The 19,563-nt window shown below is 44.7% G+C and overlaps 1 long non-coding RNA gene across 1 annotated transcript in view; it reads right to left on the bottom strand.

Annotated features, from left to right (window-relative positions):
• Positions 1-19,177, bottom strand: part of LOC135270780 (uncharacterized) — a 114,245-nt gene extending 95,068 nt beyond the window's left edge. The window contains exon 1 of the long non-coding RNA XR_010338907.1: positions 19,138-19,177. This is a non-coding gene — a long non-coding RNA (uncharacterized LOC135270780). The remainder of the gene's footprint in view (positions 1-19,137) is intronic.
• Between the last annotated feature and the right edge of the window lie 386 nt (positions 19,178-19,563).

Here is a 19,563-nt window from a genome sequence, read left to right as displayed (position 1 = left end):
CTAGCTAGAAAACGAAGCGGGGTGCACGACAACCTTTGTCTTTCATTCCCAGCAATGAACATGCCTGCGAAGTGCAGACGGCTCCCATGAATTCAGGGTTGCCTAATTACTAAAATAAAACACACTTCCTACATAAATCAATAAATCAGCCTGCAATGGCAAGACGGCCAGCCGGTTACTAGACAGAATGAATATGCATGGGCACCACCTCTTAGGAGAGCCTCTGTGCTGGGACCAGATCACAAAATCCGAAAGGACAGTTGCAGGAAAGCGGCCGGCAATGCCCCGTGAGAAATGACACGTAAGACACCCGCAAGAGAAAATGCCCCGCAAAGAAGTCCGAGGAGGGGGCGAGCTCAGCCCGCCGGAGCCCTGGTGAGTGTGAGGACGACCCCTTACCTTAGGGAAGAGGAGGAGCAGGCGGCCGGCAGCCGGGCTGGGTCCCCGCGCCACCCGTGCGCACCCGGCCTGGAGCGCACAGGGGCAGCCGATGCCAGAGGCCAGCCGAGGACCACGCAGCCGGGCGACCACCCCAGGAGTGCGACTCCGTTACTTACCCTGTCGGCGTTACTAATAGATGTTAATGGCTCCGTTAGATTGAGGAGAAACCTCTTTCTTTTTTGTCATATGGAAATTCCAAGTTGAAAAAAAAAAATCCCGAGGTGGCAGTGGGCTCCGGTACAGCGGATGCGAGTCCGCACTCCGCCCCCAGTCCCCGCCACACTCCTCGCCAGCCCCCAACTTGCTGCAGCGGGGGCCAAAAATCAATCCCAAGCCGGGAGCGCTCGGGCGCGCAGGCAGACAAAGACTTCCTACCCCGGGCAGGGCCGGAGTCTGGCTTTGCTTTGAAAGCGGTAACCTGCAAGTGGCATTATGAGAAAGGGTTCTTACACGTTGTTTTTCTCCAGAGGTTTCTTTTATGACACCTAAAATACCACAGTCCTGACACTGCCCCATGACAGGGGGACAGTCATGCCCCATGATTCTCCAAAAAGCATTCTCAGTCCTCCTGTGCCAGACCAGAATGCCCCTGGCAGTCTCCTGCCCCTCCCCATACCGGACACCCCATGATCTTTCTTGACACATGCACCCTCCTGGCGGCTAGTCCCCAAAGATCTTCCTCAGCCCAGCTACAGAACAGCCTTGAAAAGCCCCTTGGGTTTAGGGAGGGAAGGAGGGAGAAAGGAGGAAGAGGGGGAAGGAAGAAGGGAAGGAGGGAGGGAGAGAAAGAAGAGGGACGAAAGGACTACATTTAGTCCATTCAGAGGGGTCACGTTAAACATCAATCAACTATCACTGCCTTCAGTTCCAAGACAAACTGTTTTATGAAATGGGTAAAAGATTAAAAAAAAAAAAAAAAGGAGTTGGGACATATAGTCTGAATACACTCTTAGCTGGAGAAATACAAAGTGTGACTGTGCCGTACTCCTTGGCTCAAGGGTCATTTTACCCTAGATGGGCTGAGACCATCTAGGTTTGTCCTAAACCAACATCCAGCAAGGCCTGCCATATTGGTGACTGAAGATCACACACCTATGGAAGATTCAACTAATATTTGCTGGAAAAGTGTGTATTCATTCCACTCTATAGTAAGAACTCACTAATTCGGAGTCTGTGAAGAATAAATCTGTGTAGGCCAGCCTAGGTGGGGGAAGAGTTGACTTCCAGCTTTCCTGATAGTCAGGGTCTTCCACACCTGTCGGGGGAGGCCCCCTAAGCTAATGGCCTTTGTTTCTTCAGTATGTCTTCCAGTTGTAGGTCCGGGAATTATTTGTTAAGGGACCTTTGTAGTTAACATATAATCATGTTAAACATGCCTGTTGTGAATCTTATTTTAATTGCCTTTTTCTATTTCTTATTATTCATTCAAAATCATATATGTTTTTCAAAAGTAATGAAACAGCATTTGTACAATTGCTATTTTTCAATAAATCAGAAGGGACTTCTTATCATGATTCTCAATCAGTAAGAATTAATGGCATATTAACCACAGGTGTTACAACTGAAAACACAAATGAGAGAAAAATTGGGAATTTCACTAGAACCTCAGAATAGTTTGTCCAATACTTTGCTCTTGCTCTTCTTTATCTGTGGGCACCATGCCGAAGGCTGGGATAAAATGTGATAACGTTTTAGAATAATGGATATTTATAGAGAGACACATATACTTTACAACAGCCAGTGTGCTTTTTCTTTTTAATTGGCTTTTAATGAGCAGCTGCAAAAGTTCAAGAACAAGCTATTAACCACTTCAGGGTCTGCTTTATGAGAAATGTGATCTGCCTGTACAATCTAGAGCTCTGCAAATTCCAGTAAACTAGAGGCAATACAGTTTTAAAAATAAATCAATATGCCAAAGTAATTGCATTGGGGCATGCATGTCTTGGTAGGTGAAGGTGGTGGGAGAGGAAGGCTTATTGCGATTCACCTTCTTATATGCAGATGAAGAGCTGCAGCTGTTTTCTTGGTTTTACCAAAAGAATGAAAAATGTCATTAGTTCTTTCAAGACAAATGCAAGCAACTGGCTTTGTTGCTGTTTCTCTCTCTCTATCTCCCGCCCTCCCTCCGTGCCTTAGAGAAAGGCTGCCTTAAGATTGCAGCAGCAACGGAATCACAGGGTCTGGCTATATTAGCAGAATCATAGACAGCACCACGGTGATGTCTTCGCTCTCCAGCTCTCTAATTATTTACCCAGATCAAGCCTGACTGCTGGAAAATCAGCTCTCTCCAGGAGGTAACCGAGCTGAAAGGTTCTTTTCACTGAGAAATGATGGGCTGGTGGCTGGCATGGAGCCTACAGGCCAGTGAGCCCTTGTGGGCAGTGTCATGAATACCCAGGACCACACCATTTTCCTCAATCGTTTCCAGGAAAGCATCGGTCAGCTTAAGAAAATCAGGCAAGAAGAGCAGATCTGTGGTGCAGAGAACACACAAAGATTGAGCTCCTATAAGACACTGTCCTTAAAATTAATTTTGTGAAATGAGGAAAGGAGGCCTGCTGAGATTGTTAGTATTTTATAGCTGGAGCGTCCGTTTAAAGTCCCTATAAGCAGACAAAGCAGATTGCTTCATTGTTCCCACTTACGGGTGCTGTTTTCTCATGCGGGTCTCCTGAAAACAGAAAATGTTCAGGAAGCATTTGCGTTCTAATTTGCTTGAGCTTTTATAAAAACAGAAAGCCACCAGCACTCTGGTTGCTCACAAGCTCCCCCAAAGCTTTGGGTCACTTCCCAAACTCCACAGAATAAAACATTAAAAAAAAAATCAATTGAAATCAATCAATACCATTTATATTTGTCCATTTCTAAAAGCTTTGTTAGAGGCAACACTTAATTTAATGCTTTCCACTTTCTTATTTGCTTTCCTAAGACTGCGAAACTACTGTCACACATATGCAAATTTTTAATTTATCAGGGCCACGATGGGACAAACCACCTTCAGATTCCTTTATTTCTCACAAACGAACATGGCAGCCAGCAAGGATCTGTCGTGAATGTGTGGGCGAGGCACACACGCCACCTCTGTCTTCGAAAGGCGCAATGACAAGGTTCACCCAACAAATACATAATAGGTTTGGGGAGACAATATGTGTATTTTCGGTTGGCATTTCAAACTATGCTGTGTTTATTCTAACGTTAAAATCAGTTTGTATTCTCCACATATACAGCCACCTCTTAATAGTACATTTGAGAATCCTTTTTCCTGCTTCCTGATCAGGACTGGGATTCAAAATCTGCAGTGGTTGATTAGCTTGCTGATTTTTAAAAATGAATTTTCCCTTTTTAAAAAAAAATCCTTCTTTTGGGGGCAACTAACATTCTTAGTTAGAGCTTGGGAAGCTGTGGAATTTTATTCTTGTGTTCAACATCCAACCAAACTGCTTCCCTTCATGTGCGACTGGGATTTGTAATATATTCATCAAATTTCTATCATGAAACATTTGCATCCATATTAAAGTGTCTACATTCAAGGGAAGGGAATCAAATTCATTTAGAAGTAACTAATATGGGTTTGCTAAAAATGTATATCAAGCTTCCTATTGGGTACTATAGGAGCACAGCAAGTATTCCACAGAACAAAGTATTAGTAGAAGAAATAACAGAATTTTGAAGAAGGTATAAATTGAACCAGGTAGGACTATAAGGTCACCCCTATTTCCAGTATAAAAACCACTACCCAACTGTCTTGAGATGCCATTTCAAATGTGGAAAAGTTCATCTTGGTGGGAGGAAAAAAGAAAACACCTCTCCACATCTCATGTTAATAATTTTTTAATAGGAAAAATAATTTCTATTAAGTTACTATTCATTCGGAGAACATATATTATAAACAATTTCCTTTTTAATATATTTTTAAAAGTTTAAGGGGAATGTAGATGAATTTCCCATTTCTAAGAGAAAACAAAAATCTCACCATTCTCATAGCCATTACACAGAATATAGACAACAGTGTTCAAATTTAGATCTTTCATCCTCTATAGAAAAATGTTTATTGTAGTGATTACAGTTTAAACAAAACAAACAAAAAACCTCCTAGGATGTTGGGGACATTGCCACTGCTCATAGGACTTCCAGCTGTTGAAACATTTTGAGCTTTTCGTCTCCACTGCATGTGGCTCTATTCAGACCAAAATCACCGTCTTGTTCACCTGACTGCAGGACAAGCTCCATTTTCCTTCTTGGTACTTGCTGATGGCCCCTGAGCTAGAGTTCCCCTTTTTATTTTTCACCCAACAGTACAAGATGTAAAGTACTAGAGCACTGGTCCATAATCTTAAAACACAGAGACTAAGGCAGAATCACTCCAGCCTGGAGAGGCGTCGGTCCATTCACTTTATGATGAACTTGGGCAGGGACTCTGGGATGGAGAGCAAGGGCAATCGACTGTATGGGGGGAGGACTGGGGCTGTCAACTGGAGGGCATCCCTCAGGTGGAGTGGGCCACCTGGGACAGCTCATCTTCCAGCCCAGTGCCCTGCATTTCCTCCTGGTCTAGATGCCGTTGGATGCTCATTTTCTCGGCCTTGGCGCTAATCGTTATCAACTATGTGTGATCCTCATGTTACGGAGGCAGCCAGTTGGACCACGCGTGCTTTGTGAGTCTCTCACGAGCAGTCACAAGATGATAATTATAAAAAACCAACACTACCCTGTAGAGTTGCAGGGTCAGAGTAGTTTAGGACATTAAAGTATCTGTGTTCGAAAGGAAAACAGAATAGACCTGAATGCGGTTTGCAGTTATATAAACTTGACATTTGTGGCATGACAGTGAGGATGGTGGGTGGCAGTTCTATTTTGCAGAAGAGGCAAAGTGACAAGAAGGAGGTGACCCAATAAGTTACTGTCCCAGTCCAACATGATGTCTACCGATTTCAGGGTGTTCTCCCTCAAGAGTTTGAAGCCCTGAATGACCAGCTAATACTGGCAGGGTATCATCTTGTGCTTGGATGGTGACTCTGGAGAAAGAGTGGATGTGGGTGAAGGGAGATGAGGGAGCCAGGAACGACAGCAGGGTTGGGCTTACACACTGACTGGCTGGGGTTCCCGGTGCCTGGCAACTACAGGAAAGAGTTTCAGTCCCCTGAAACGTACCCATATCCTGGCTACCATGAGGCTAAGAATGTCCCACAAGGAAGCAGCTGGGGCAGGGAAGGGCGGATGAGGTCCTTAAACCACATCCCTTGTTGTATATAATGGCATGAACCCTCAGGCCACCATCTGATGTCTGCTTTGTGGAATCTAGATGTGGCAGAAATGCCTGTGATAACCTGACTCGGCTGTCACTACCGGGCTGGCCTACAGAGGACTTTGCCACTGGATGAAGCCTTAGTTTTTCAGCACAAGAGAGGCTTTCTTAAAAGAAAAAAGAGTCACGTTGGCAGGTGCCTTTCAAAAAGGCACGGATATACACAATGGCAGGTGTACAAATCTCTCCCCCCACCCCTCACCCCCGCCAGGCAGAGGGAATCAAAGGCAACAGCAATGCATCAAGTACAGGCAAACACACAAAGAATGGGATTGCTCTGATAGGACCAGTCCAGCTTCCAGAACTGGGGCCAATTCCTGCCCTAATCTCATTCACCAAGAAGCAACAGAACATGGAGAGAAAGCAGACGGAAGACAGCTCAGACCCTGTGTGGAACTCAGCACGGCATAAATAAATTAAATAAACAATAAATCACATAATCTCCCTGAATCCTGTGATGTGGCTGGCAAGGACCTTTTCTGATTTTAGGTGGGCACCTCCCCAGACCTGTCAACTCTCTCTGCCTATTTAAAACAGAGGGATTACTACTGTTATTTGCTGGATGAAAAACAGCCCCGGCCATTTGTTCTGAAACCAGTCTCTTGTCACCAACAATAAATAAGCACCTACCACGTGCCAGGCCCTTTTCTCAGGGTACTGTATACATCCACCCATTCAGTCTTTGAAACTAGCCTGTAAGATAGTACTGTTATTTTACAGATTCAAAAACGGATGCACAGAGAGGTCAAGTTACTTGCCCACAGGTACACAGCAGTGAACAAGTGGCACAGCCAGGATCCAAGGCCATCTGCAGCCAAGCCTGTGCTCCACTGCTCTCATAAATAGGCCCGAGAGCTCAGCCCCATGTGGAAGGTTTCAGCCGCTCATCCTGCCTCCCTTCTCTTCCTCCCCTGAAGCCTGGGACCATCTGCCTTGATTTCACTTCTTGCTAACATGGATTTAGGGAGGTAACTGGGATGACAGATACTGTACATTCCTGAGCCTGAACCTGTTCCCTATTCTCTCAGCATTTCTCCAGTTAAGTTTTGCATTGTCCCAAGACAGAATGCTCGATTAATATCTAGGTTAAAAAATCCAGGATGGCTACTCTACCAAAGCCAGTATCCAGGGTTGACAGCATAGGGTCATACATTTTGCAGGGTTAGAAGTCTAATATTTAAACAAAAATAATTCTGAAAGTCTCTGGAACACTTTTAAACATGATCTGCAGAGGCAGACATAAATCACTGTGAAGGAAACTTTTTCTCGTAATAGGGATAAAAGACCTAAGGAAAAAAAAAAGGTTGAGGAAATGACTTACTGATATATAGGGAGGCAAAGCAAAGTGGTCCCTAGGGAGCCATATTACGGAATTACGGAAGCCTGGAAGCCCAGCTGGGAGGAGGCAGCTGGAAGATGAGGCCCCTGGAGCATACCTGAGCCTGTGATTTGTTCTTTTTTCTTCTTCCATGGCTCATGACTCAGAAACACCGGGAAGAGGCAGTGGGAAGGACCCAGAAGCCTGGGCTGAGGCAGCTTGGAATCAGGGCCTCTGAGGCAACATGACCTGGCTCTACCTCTTTCTAGCTGTGTGACCTTGAACTGTTTGCTTGCCCTCTCTGAGCCAGTTTCTTCATCTGCAAAATGGTGATAAAAGTACCTACTGCATAAGTGGTTATGAAGATAAAAAGAATACATCCAAGTCTGCTGAGCTCGGGAAATGCAACAAAGTGATAGTTAACAGGAGCAGTAATAATAAATAGCAGGGGTGGAGAGGCCAAAAATCCTCTTTATGTCCTAGATAGATGATGATGCTTAGAAACCAGGCCTGGGACAAGCCCAGCCTAGGCCGAGAAGCCTTTGCAGAATGACAAAGCAGCCCATCTGGGCACTGGGGAGCTGTTCTCACCAACTCACACAAATCCAAGAAAAGCTTGGGTTCATTCATGATTTAAGGTTACAGTATTAGAAACAAGAGCCCCACTTGGGAAGGATGATGGTTTTCTGCAACCCTGATTGAGGGCATGAGTGCTCCATCAGCCAGTGGGAGGAATGAAGAGCCCACACCCGGGTACTCCCAATTCAAATGATAACCCCAGAGCCTGAGCCAGCTGTAGGGTGTGATCCTCAGCTGAAGGGGACCGCAGACTCTGACCACCCTTTGCATGCCTTCTGGTGCCCTGGAACACAGCAAGGACTGCAGACCGAGGAGGCTGGGAAGAAGTGAGCTGAGACGGTGGAGCAGGGCAGGGTTGAGGGGTAGATGGGACCACCTGAACGAAGGCTCCTGCTGCAGCCTGCACTCTCTAAAACCGCACCAGGTCTCTCTGAAGACAGTTCCTTCAGGTCGAGGCGTCTCTGTGAGAAGTTCAGAGGGTGTTTGTGGGCAGTCCTCCTGGATTGATGGAACATTCATGCCAACAGCCAGGGTTACAAAAACCCAGGGTCCTTCCCATGTGGGGCTGTCATTTCCAATACTGTAAAACCTTAAATCATGAATGAACCCAGGCTTCTCTTGGATTTGCGTGAGTCGGTGAGAATGGCTCCCCGCTGCCAGCACGGGTTGCTGTGTCATTCTGTAAATGGATCTCAGGCTGGGCTGGGCCTGTCACAGGCCTGCCACCATGAGACAGCTTCCTCACCTTCCCCCACCACCCACCGACTCCACCACAAAGCCTCTGCCAGCCAGGGCGACCCTGCAGCCCCTGTCAGCATGCGCTCTACCACCCACTCAGCACGCTTGGACCGAACCCCAGGCTGCCAGGCCGGGCCCCGTGTGGTCTGGGGACAATGAATCCTCTCAGTGTGCTTCAAATCCAATGACCAAACACCCTTCTTAAAGCAATGCTGCCTGACCATTCTCAAGTACAGTACCTCCTATAAATAAAGACATAATGGTGCTAATGTGGACGACGGGGCCATTCTTGCACATGAAAGGCCTTCTCTGTGTGGGCCTGTTGTGAATTGTCCTTTTTCAGTAGCCTAATTGTCAGCCCAGAAACTGAGAGCAAAGCAGAGAAGAGCCGTTCTTCCGGGAGGTGCCGGCCATGTTTGTGAGGAGGCGCTCACAGGGGGGCCACACGGAGTCACCTGCCTCCTGTCAGGCTTTGGAGCCCACAGGGCTGCCAGGAAACAGGGCCTGGGAAGGTGGTTTGTTCAGTCCAGGGCCTGGTCTGCTCCTGGCACTGTGAGGGGCTGTGGCAGGGAGGAAGCCTGCTAGGGAGGGAGACCGGCCATGTTCTTCCTCCCAAAGCCGCCAAAGGGCCTCTTGGCCGAAGGACAAGTTTGTACGAGCTACTGCTCATCCTCATGGTCACAGTCCACTGGGGCTCTGCTGTTGCTTCCCTATGGGATTAGTTCTCCCTTCTCCCTTGAGGCTGAGGGATGATGGGAAAGCCTGTCAGTATGCCAGCCCCACAGGGGTGAGCCTCAGCAGTCCCCACAACTGACTTCAGGACCTGCAGCACAGGCTGCCAGTGAAAGCCATGGAGGAGCCATGTCCCCGCCCAGCCAACCTGGAGCCTGCACACAGGGGCACCGAGCGGAGAAAGTTCCCAGACAGAGGCAGAATGAGGATGGCAGCTGAAGGCAGCCCAGCTGGGGACTGCAGTGCTGAGGATAGAGTTGAAGAGTCTGTGCAGGGCAAGGCAGGCCCAAGGACCAGCACTCTGGACTCTGCCTGCCCCCTCTCCATTTCTGCCCCACACTAAAATGCTTGAGATTCTTGCAGTTCCTGGAATAAGCTCTGCCTTCGCACCCTCCCTCAGGCCTCTGCACACATCCACATAGGAGTCTCTCAGCCTCTAATGTTTCCTCCTTCTCCCTCACCAAGATTGAGCTCTGGAAGCTGCTCCATCCTGACCCTCACACTCTGGGTCAACTTCCCCAAAGGCCCCTCTGCCAACTGGCACCTACCCTTTCTCCCCAAGGGAATAGGGGAGCAGAGGCCATGGTGTCCCTCTCCACGTACTTGTACTTGTCTAGAGCAGGGGCCTGGTCCTCCCATACTCCCTGAGGGATCTCCTGGGAAGGCAGAGGATGGCTGTGAGGGTGTGGTTCAGCTGTTAGAGGCCACCCTCAAAGCAGCAGCCCAAGAAGGGGGCTCACGGGGTATAGCCAGGACAGCTGAAACTGGAGACGCTAGACTAGCTGGACTGCGTTTCATGAGGCGTTCAGGCAGGTCAGCTGCGTTGGAGATGGCGGAGATGGGGAGAGGATGGGGGGGTAGTTACTGGCATCCTTTCCCTCTCCAGTACTGATACTTACCAGCTGTGTCGCAGAGTTATCATTCCCTCATCGAGGAAGGAGGTCGAGAAGGAAATTGTTTCCCAAAAGTACCACCAAATCCCTGGGAGGCTGATCTAAGAATGCAGGTGTGGTGAGGGAGGGAGGAGGCGGCAGCAGGAAGGACAGAGCTCACCAGGGAGGACAATGCATGTGTGCACGTGTGTGCGTGCACGTATGTGTGTGCGTGCACGTATGTGTGTGCATGTTTGTGTGTGTGCATGTGCGTGCATGTGGATGTGCATGCATGTGTGTGCATGTGTGTATGTATGCATGTATGTGTATGCGCATGTTTGTGTGTGTACGTGTGTGTGCATGTGTGTGTGCATGCATGTGGATGTGCATGCATGTGTGTGTGCGTGCATGTGTGTGCATGTTGGGCAGGGGCAGTGACAGAAGCAGCAGCAGTAGGCTGGGGCCCTGAGAGGAAGGATCCACTGACGTACACTCGGAAAATCCAAAGGCCTCTGGTACTGTCCACAGGATCACCCAAAAAAACATGCCATTGGCAGCCTCTGTGAGAGCATGTGGTGCCCAAAGAGTCTGTGCAAAGGCCCTGCACAGGGGAGGGGCTAACTGTGATTCCAGCCTACAGGGCAATTGGAGTGGGAGCCGTCCCTGTGAGCACCCGCACGTGAGCCCGGAAAGATGAGAAAAGAGGGCCAAAGACTAGAGGTGCAGAAGGTGGGGGCACCTGGGGAATGGGAGGTTTGGCCAAAGCCATTAGAGGAAGCTTGTAGGGTGACCTATAAACCAGAACTGAAGGGACAGATCAGCAAACCAGAGAAGGCAGATGGGCAGCTGGACCACATGGTGAGGCCCAGGATACAGAGCGCAGAGGGCCCAGTGAGCAGGCTCAGTATGGCAGGAGGACGTGGCAGCTGGGAAGGCAGGTGTGGGCAGATGGGGAGATGTGCACTGCCCTGTCTTTGCCAAGAAGCCCTCTCACGTTTTTAGTGGCACACGTTCTGTGAGCCAACCTATGCTTCAGCAGCTGGGGAAGGATGACTAGACAAAGACAATCTGAGGAGGCAGAAACCAACTCAGAGCATTGTGAAACAGCCCGTGGACAAGATGGTGCAGGCTGAATGAGGCTAGCGTCAGAGTGACCAGAGAAGCCAGGCACTGCAGGGGACCACAGGGGTGAAGGTGGCAGGACTCAGGACCAAACGGACTGTGGGAGGAAGAACAGCAGAGGAACACTGGGATGTGTAACCCAACCCGCAGGGAGAAGCATGGCCCGGGACTGGAAACGCCCAGCGGGAACTGCAGAGCTGGGTCTGGACAGGTCACTGCTGGAGACAGGCCTCAGGGTCATTTGCCCAGGGGGCAGAGAGATGAGACTGCAAAGGAGGCAAGGAAGAAGGATGGGACCAGCTAGAGACTGAAACACAGCACCATGCCCAGGAGGGCCTGATGCATCGTGGTTATACAGCAAATGCATACAAGTGAGGAGGGTGGGGCAGTGAACATCCCAGCCTAATGTTTACTGCATACCTAAAACGCCTCTGTTGATATAGCCAGATGCAGCCTGTATCAGAAGGACCTGGGGAGCTGGGTGTGGTGGCTCATACCTGTAATCCCAACACTTTGGGAGGCTGAGGCAGGAGGATCACTTGAGCCCAGGAGTTCAAGAGCAGCCTGGGCAACATAGTGGGTCCCCGTTTCTACAAAAGATTAAAAAATAAGCCAGGCATGTTGACACATGCCTATAGTCCCAGCTACTTGGGAAGGTGAGGGAGGATAGTCTGAGCCTGGGGGGTCAAGGCTACAGTGAGCCATGATCACGCAACTATATTCCAGCCTGTCTCAAAAAAAGGAAAAAGAAAAACAAAAACAAAAACAAAAAACCACCTAGGGGACTTCAACATCTATCAGTGTCTAGGGCCTTCCCTGAGACTAAGTCTGCCTGGGGTGGTACCCTGGCATCAGCATGTTTGAAAAGCCCAAAGATAGTCATAACCATGAAGACAGAGTTGAGAGGACTGAGAGAAATGTTAGTGTTTCAATTCTACAAACAGAGGTAAGGCCAGGAATTTGTTTAATAGTACTTTTAATCTAAAGTATCTCCTGGGTGAATCTGTGGCATGACTAGTTTGGAGGATCCCAGTTCTAGCGGGGAAATAGTGGGGTGTAGGCTGTGGGTCTCTGGAGGACAGTGACCTGCCTTACCCCCCGCTGTCCCCCAGTTCAGTGTCTGTGTCTCCCCACACAGGTCTCAGGCTCCTGTCTGTGTCAAGCAGCATGGCATCACCCTGGGCAGGACAAAGGGAATTGTCAGCTGCAAGGCATCCTTCACCCTCTTCTCCTCCCCACACGCCCCATTTTTAAGGTCCTACAATGGTTCGAGCAGAAGAAACCAAGCTCCCCCATGAGTAAATCCACTCACCTGGGGACTCTTGTGTTCCTTAACAGGCTCTGAAAGCTTCCTGGTCAATTTGAAGTTGGAAGACTCACTATAATTTATGAGGAAAGATTTACCTAGTTTTAGTGAGAGATCTATGTCTGTGAGTGAATGAATTGTCACAACTTCCTAACTGGTCTTGCTTGACTGAGGTTAGTGGTATTTACTTTTTAAATACACTCAAGGTAATATTCTTTCAAACACGGGGTCCAAATGCAAGTCCGATGGCAAAGTTTCACTACATGCGACACCAAGGTACGTGGTGACAGAGAAGATGAAACAGCGGTGGATGGTTCTTTGGAAGGGCAAATCCAGACTTGTCCCTAAACCCCTTCTCCCAAAGCCAGAACTCTACAAGCACTTTGGATGTGCACTCAAAGCCAGACAAACTAGTCAAGACCCGGAGAGGTGCTGGGACAACTGAGACAATTGTGGACTGAGTCGGAGCATAGCAACAATTGTGCTTGCACAATTGCATTGTGTCCAGACTAGGAGGATTCAGTTCTATTTAAAAATGTAAATGCAAAAATCCAACAGGAACCACCACGATTTGCAAGGCAGCTGTGTAGTACCCACCAGGTTGAGGGCACACCACGGTCAGCACTGACCAGTCTCCAATTTCTGGAGTATGTGTTGTCATGGTTTATACAGTCCATCAAGAGGACTTCACAGCAAAGCTGATCCACTTCCCTGATTCTCTAAGGCCACCCTGTCCAACACAGTACAGCCACTAGATATGTGTGACTTTTTAAGTTTAAATTTTAATTAAAATTAAATAAGATGAAGAAATTCAGGTTCTCAGTCACACTGGCCACATTTCAAGTGCTCAGCAGCTACAAGTGACATAGTGGCACTCACTGGAGAGCACAGATATACAATGTTTTCTTCACTGCAGAAAATGAAGAAAATTCCATTGTGCAAAGCTCCATTGGACAATGCTGTTCAAGATACAGGCTCTATAAGGAACCCAGTCAGCCTCACGTTTAGATCTAGAAAAATTAAGAATATTTAGTCATTGTGGCCACCATTAGTGGCATCCCTGGGCTACTACCAAAAAAGAAAAGAAAAGAAAAGAAAAGAATATGAAAGAAGGAGAAAGAAGGAAGAAGGGAAGGAAGGAAGGAACTGCTTGAATATAACAGATTTTCCTGCATTTACTAATATCTCCAAAGAAAAACAAACAGCCCAACATCCTAGCTCTATAAATACTGGGCTAAGGTACACCTCCTAAGGGGATTAACAAAGACTAGAGCCTTCATGATACAGCTAGAGCTTCTGCTAGGCCTAAATTTCGTGCTCCCAGAAATTACTTCCAGGGGTTATATTAGAGTGGAAGAATCTGACAATATGGGTCTGTAGTAGGTCTCATATTTTTAAGTCTTATTTTAAATTCTGTAATCTTTTGTTTTTAATGATAAGAAAGAAATAGTTTTGAAGAACTTGTGAAAAAGCACATGTGTCTGCAGGGCTATAACGAGAGCACACCAACAAAACGGTTATATGAAGAGAGTATAGCTACCTTGACGGAAAATAGCACTGGCTGTGACACTGGATATTCAAATCCTTGGAGACAGAATTCACAGAACGGGCACCCCCTCTGCTTGGATGAAACAAAATCGGGTCCATCAGACACTGGGTTTGCATGTTCAGCTGTCACAGGTCAGTGTGACCAAAGCACAATCTGAAGGAGGCCAAGACCACAGAAAGATGGACGAAGAAACTGAACTGGAAAGTAGGATCAACTGTTCCCACTGGATTTTCTGATTTTTAAGAGTTAGAATTGCACTCCTTCAAATGTACCTACATGCACATCCCAAAACCAACAACAAAAAAACTACCACCCATTACTTTTCCACCAACTTCCTACACAATCATGGCGGATCTGCCTATCATTAAGAAAATAACTTTTGCCATTGCCACAGCACGTACGTCAAACCAAAACTAAGCAGGGGAAATAGTCAAGCCCGTCTTCCTTAATGTCATAGGGCATGAGATCATGTCTAAATACTGGGCTTCTAGTGAAACAAGAACGGTTTAGGCTCATTTGAAATGGCATATACATTTAAGTACAATAAGTATAACATTACAATATACTTGGGATAAATATGTTATACTTATATATGTATGTGTGTAATATATACATATATAATATTACTATATCAGTATACATAATCTAATAAATCACCTGGCTGGCCATGACCCCTCAGTTATTCTCCTCTTATACAGAGAATATATATTCTTGAAAGGCACATGGAGGTGCACTAAAGGTTTTTACTGTGTTATAATATTTCCCTTAGTGAAACTAACTTACGTAAAACAAGGCGTAAGGAAATCGTCTTGTTGATTTTGTCTTAGCAAGCAATTAAACCTGAATATAAACTTTGCAGTAAATATAAAGCTAAATTATTAAAAGTAATATATACCAAATTACTACTTCACTAATAACTGAATTAGTTCATTGCAATTTTTCTTTACTCAGATGTGTTTTTCATTAAAGGGAAAAACAACACAATTTTTTTTTAAAAAAGCCTATTATCCTTAATCCATGACATCACCTAGTTCTTATTTAAATCACTGTTGGAAGAAAAAGTAGTCCCACTGCTGTGCTTCTATTAAATGAACATAACTTTAAATATGCCGCATCTAGTGAAGAGAGCTCTGCCTCTTTGGTTTCTGAAAATATCAGCAGTGGCAAAAAAAAAAAAAAAAAAAAAAAAATACAGGAGTTTCAGTTATTTCCTAGTCTTACTGTGGCATATATAAAAATCAAACCTTAGGAATTATTTAATATAATGTCTGTTTCTGTGAAATCGCTATAAATTCAACTCTATTTTCCAAATTTATATTTAATTATTTTAAACGATTTAAAAGTCTTACCAAGAACTTGGTGAGTATATGGATGTTGTTTTTAATTCTACTGATAAGATATGTACTTCAACTTCTTCTATTTGTCTTTAAATAGTCTCACTGTAAGGGCTGGGCATGGGGGCTCACGCCTGTAATCCCAGCCGAGGTGGGTGGATCACTTGAGGCCAGGAGTTCAAGTCCGGCCTGGCTGACATGGCAAAATCCCATCTCTACTAAAAATACAAAAATTAGCTGACCTGGTGGTACACCCCTGTGGTCCCAGCTACTGGGGTGGCTAAGGAACGAGAATTGCTTGAACCCAGAAGGTGGAGGTTGCAGTGAGCCAAGATCACACTGCTACACTCTAGCCTGGGTGACAGAGCAAGACTGTTTAAAAAAAAAAAAAAAAAAAAAAAAAATTCTTTCTGTAAGAATGTAAGGACTGGTGAGAAGGCAATCTATTAAAACTGAATATTTATATTACCAAGCTGAATATGGTATTTCCAAAAGATGTTAATATATTTTTATCAGAAAATAGTTCATGTAACTTCTACTTAGTTCATATTACTCTTTCTCCTTTCAGTTAAGCAAAATAAATTAGTAAAGCTATCCAAAATTTAAGACAACAGCAAGGCCTATAAATGCAGGTTTCAGATTCAAATTTCTGTGGAAATTTTTTTTCTTTCTGATTTTCTTTTCCCTGGGATTTAATTTTTCCCATTTATTGGTGACATCCAATAAGTCCCAGTTTTAACATTTGCAGGCATACATTTCTCTGTAGGTTAAAATTAATGAAGCATATTCAAACAGCTAATTCCTGAGTTTAAAGTTCTAGTATCACCTAGCTTCTGCTAAAATCTCAGAAGCATAATTTCCCAAGCTTAAGCTATCAAATTTGACTGCCTCTTTGTGCAAAAAGCCACATACTACAAATAGTTTCTAATTGATACAGAACTATTAGTACATATATAAGGAAATATATGGATATAAGATTTTACTTATAGAAGATATTATTAAAATACGTAGCACTCGTGTAATTATATACATTGTTAAACCTCTGCACCCATTTCTCAGCATACTTTACATTCTCTCTTACTGCTAATCAAAAACCCTAAAAAACAAATCAGAAGCATTTTGGTAAAATAGATGAAAATGGCAAAATATCTTGCTATGGAAAAACAGTACATATGATCAGGGCTTGATGTCATGTCTTTCATATCTTAATAATGTCACTTGTCCTATTTTGCATACTCTCCGTGGTAAGCAGATTCCTCTGGCTATCATATATGACCTGCTAAAAAGGTGAAAACTCTGACATATACACTTTTTAAAATCTTGAATATTGCACAAGGACTGAAGGAGACATTTGTCCAGGGTATGATTATTATTTTTTTGACTGTAAAATAAAATCAAATTAGAACCTTGTTGGCAAAGAGCCAGTGACTTCATTTACAGGAGATGACGAATTCCTGATGGAAGCTGAGCTGCACCCCATCTAGCAGACTGGGAAAAACATGATGTACTTCACACTGTCATGGCATGAAGCAGGGTTACAGCTAATACACTAGATACCGATACCCCATGTTCTCAGACAATCAGCCACAACGAAGTCAGCTATCAAGTCAGCTATATAAAGTAACCCAACTGTAATACCAGCACTTTGCGGGGCTGAGACGGGCAGATCAGGAGGTCAGAAGTTCGAGACCAGTAGAATCAACATGGTGAAATTCCGTCTCTACTAAAAAATACAAAAATTAGCCAGGCGTGGTAGTGCGTGCCTTTAGTCCTAGCTATTCAGGAGGCTGAGGCAGGAGAATCACTTGAACCTGGGAGGCGGAGGTTGCAGTGAGCCGAGATTGCCCCATCACACTCCAGCCTGGTAACAGAGCAAGACTCCATCTCAAAAAAAAAAAAAATAATAATAATAATAATAATAATAAAGTAACCCAAAATATCACTTTCCCAGACATATCTACCATCATAACTACTGCTCTATCAGGAAAATTGGTTTTAAAGAATTACATACAAAACTCTAAAAGAAAGATTCCTTCACTTATCATTCAACGGGAAACTTAAAAAAAAAAAAAAAAAAGATTTGGTTTTCCTAACGCATGGCTACTCCTCTGCTCAGTTGTTCTTAAAAATAATTTATGTAAAGCAGACTTTTCTCTAAATATACTGTGCTCTCCCATATACACACTGAAAATGATATTTGCATACAGTGAGTGCATGCACTGATACACACATGGTAAAAATTTAAAAAATATGGACTGCATAAATCAGTAGCTGATTTTAAATATACACCAACTTAAACAGATTTGTTTGCAATTTCTGAAGTTCTCAGGTAGAAAAGATCTTTTTTGCTGGCTGTAGTTCTAGAAAATGCTTATACTGTATAGAGTGTACTAAAATGCTTCCCACATAAACAAAGAAAGGAAGGTTCCAGGATCTTGGTATTCTAACCTTGCCTTTGCTATTAAACACCCACCAGATGAATGTGATGGAGACGAGCAAAATCAGTCCGTCATGCTACAGTAAACACGGTATTTTGTGTGCTGCCCAGGACATTTTTTGCTCATGAATATGTCACCTGCAATTTATTATGAGATTTTTCCCCGATTGACACCCCATTATGTATATTCAGTCAAGCTCAAATGAAATTTCAAGTGATCAATATACTATTTGTGCTGAAAGTCTATTAGCAGCTCTAGCAATAAACTCTGCAGAGAAACAAAAATGGAAGTGATATTTAGTGAACTGAATTACATGAAAATCCATGTTTTGGGCAAGAAAGCACAGGCAGGAAGGCAGAAAAGCAAGGGATAAGAGAAGGTTGAAGAGATGTTTTTCCTAATAAAAATCAGCTTTCTAGAGCCTGACACTGGTGAAAGGCACTGAATGCCTAAGAAGTTCTCAAAAATGTCTTAAATATGTGTTGAGATCTCTAAAGAGTCAGGGAGGGTCTAAACCAGCAATAGGTTCCTTTCAGAGACTGAGAGTTCACTCTTTAAGCAGCCATACATGGAAATACTTGATATCCTTCAAATGGAAGAGGTGGATCCAGTTCTGGGAAATCTGTAAAATCCCTCACCATTCAAACTCTATGAGAAACAGCAATGGCTTCCTGTACACTTTAATACTTTCCATTTCATAATTTACGTGTACCAGATCCTAACAGCATAAGCATCATCAGCTGGGCTATAGCATTTTGGTTAATATATATTAGGTAGGAAAGGTAGCTTGACGGTAGCCATAGGATTTCATCTGTCTCCCCATCCCTGGCCAAAAAAAACCTCTATTCCTGGGCCAGGATGTGTCTACATATCAGAAGCCATCTGCTTGAACCAAGAGATTAGAACAGGCAGGGCCACACAGAAACATATGACATCTGGGGAAGTGTCAATTCAGCCTTACCCAGACATCAAAGATTCATATTCTATTACTATGAAACTAACATGGGGGTGGTGGGGGCTGTGCAGGAAGCAATGGCTGTGATTGCAGTCACATAAAGTTACACTGCTGGGTAGTGAATAAATGTTCATCTAGGCTAGGCTCTCCCCGTCCCCCACCCAAGGGTATACCACTTCCTTCTAGATTCTTATTTATGAAGCTAGAGTCTTAAAGAAGGAATGAAAAATGGGAAGAACTGATCTGCACAGATGTTCAGTGGTGTGCCCCTGTAATCCCAGCTACTCAGGAGGCTGAGGCAGGAGAATTGTTTGAATCTGGGAGGCAGAGGTTGCAGTGAGCCGAGATCGTGCAACTGCACTCCAGCCTGGCGACAGAGCCAAGACTCCGTCTCAAAATAAATAAAATAAATAAATAAATATTTAATTATTTAGTTTACTGAACTTACATTTTGAACCACTCAGGCAGAAGAGAAGAGTCACTATCCATTGTGATCAAAAGAACACCTGTAAGACCAAAATGTTTAGATCATTAGCAGCTGAGATAGTTTCCAAATTCCATGAGAAGCAAAGAGGATGTATAGTAATTTGAACAAGGGAGAGATGCATCTTGAGCTACATCTGAACAAAAACTATTTCTCATATTGTTAGTTATAAAACCCAGAGCTGGAATACTTTTAAATTAGTGACATAAACAATGACATACTGCAAAAAAAAAAAAAAAGTACTTTATCTACTTATAAGAACTATTCATTCACTGTCTTTTCTTGATGGTCCTACCTACTAAGATACCTAAGCACAGCAGATTCAGAGCCCACTCCTACCAGGAAAGAAACAGACAAAAACCCTCCCCACTACCCATCTCCTCAAAATGA

Source organism: Aotus nancymaae, unplaced genomic scaffold, assembly GCF_030222135.1.
Source record: "Aotus nancymaae isolate 86718 unplaced genomic scaffold, 86718_ANA_hifiasm-v0.15.2.pri h1tg000067l, whole genome shotgun sequence".
NCBI classification, from domain to species: Eukaryota; Metazoa; Chordata; class Mammalia; order Primates; family Aotidae; genus Aotus; species Aotus nancymaae.
The sequence above is the reverse complement of the archived record's forward strand: the minus strand, read 5'-3'. Positions and strand labels throughout refer to the sequence as shown.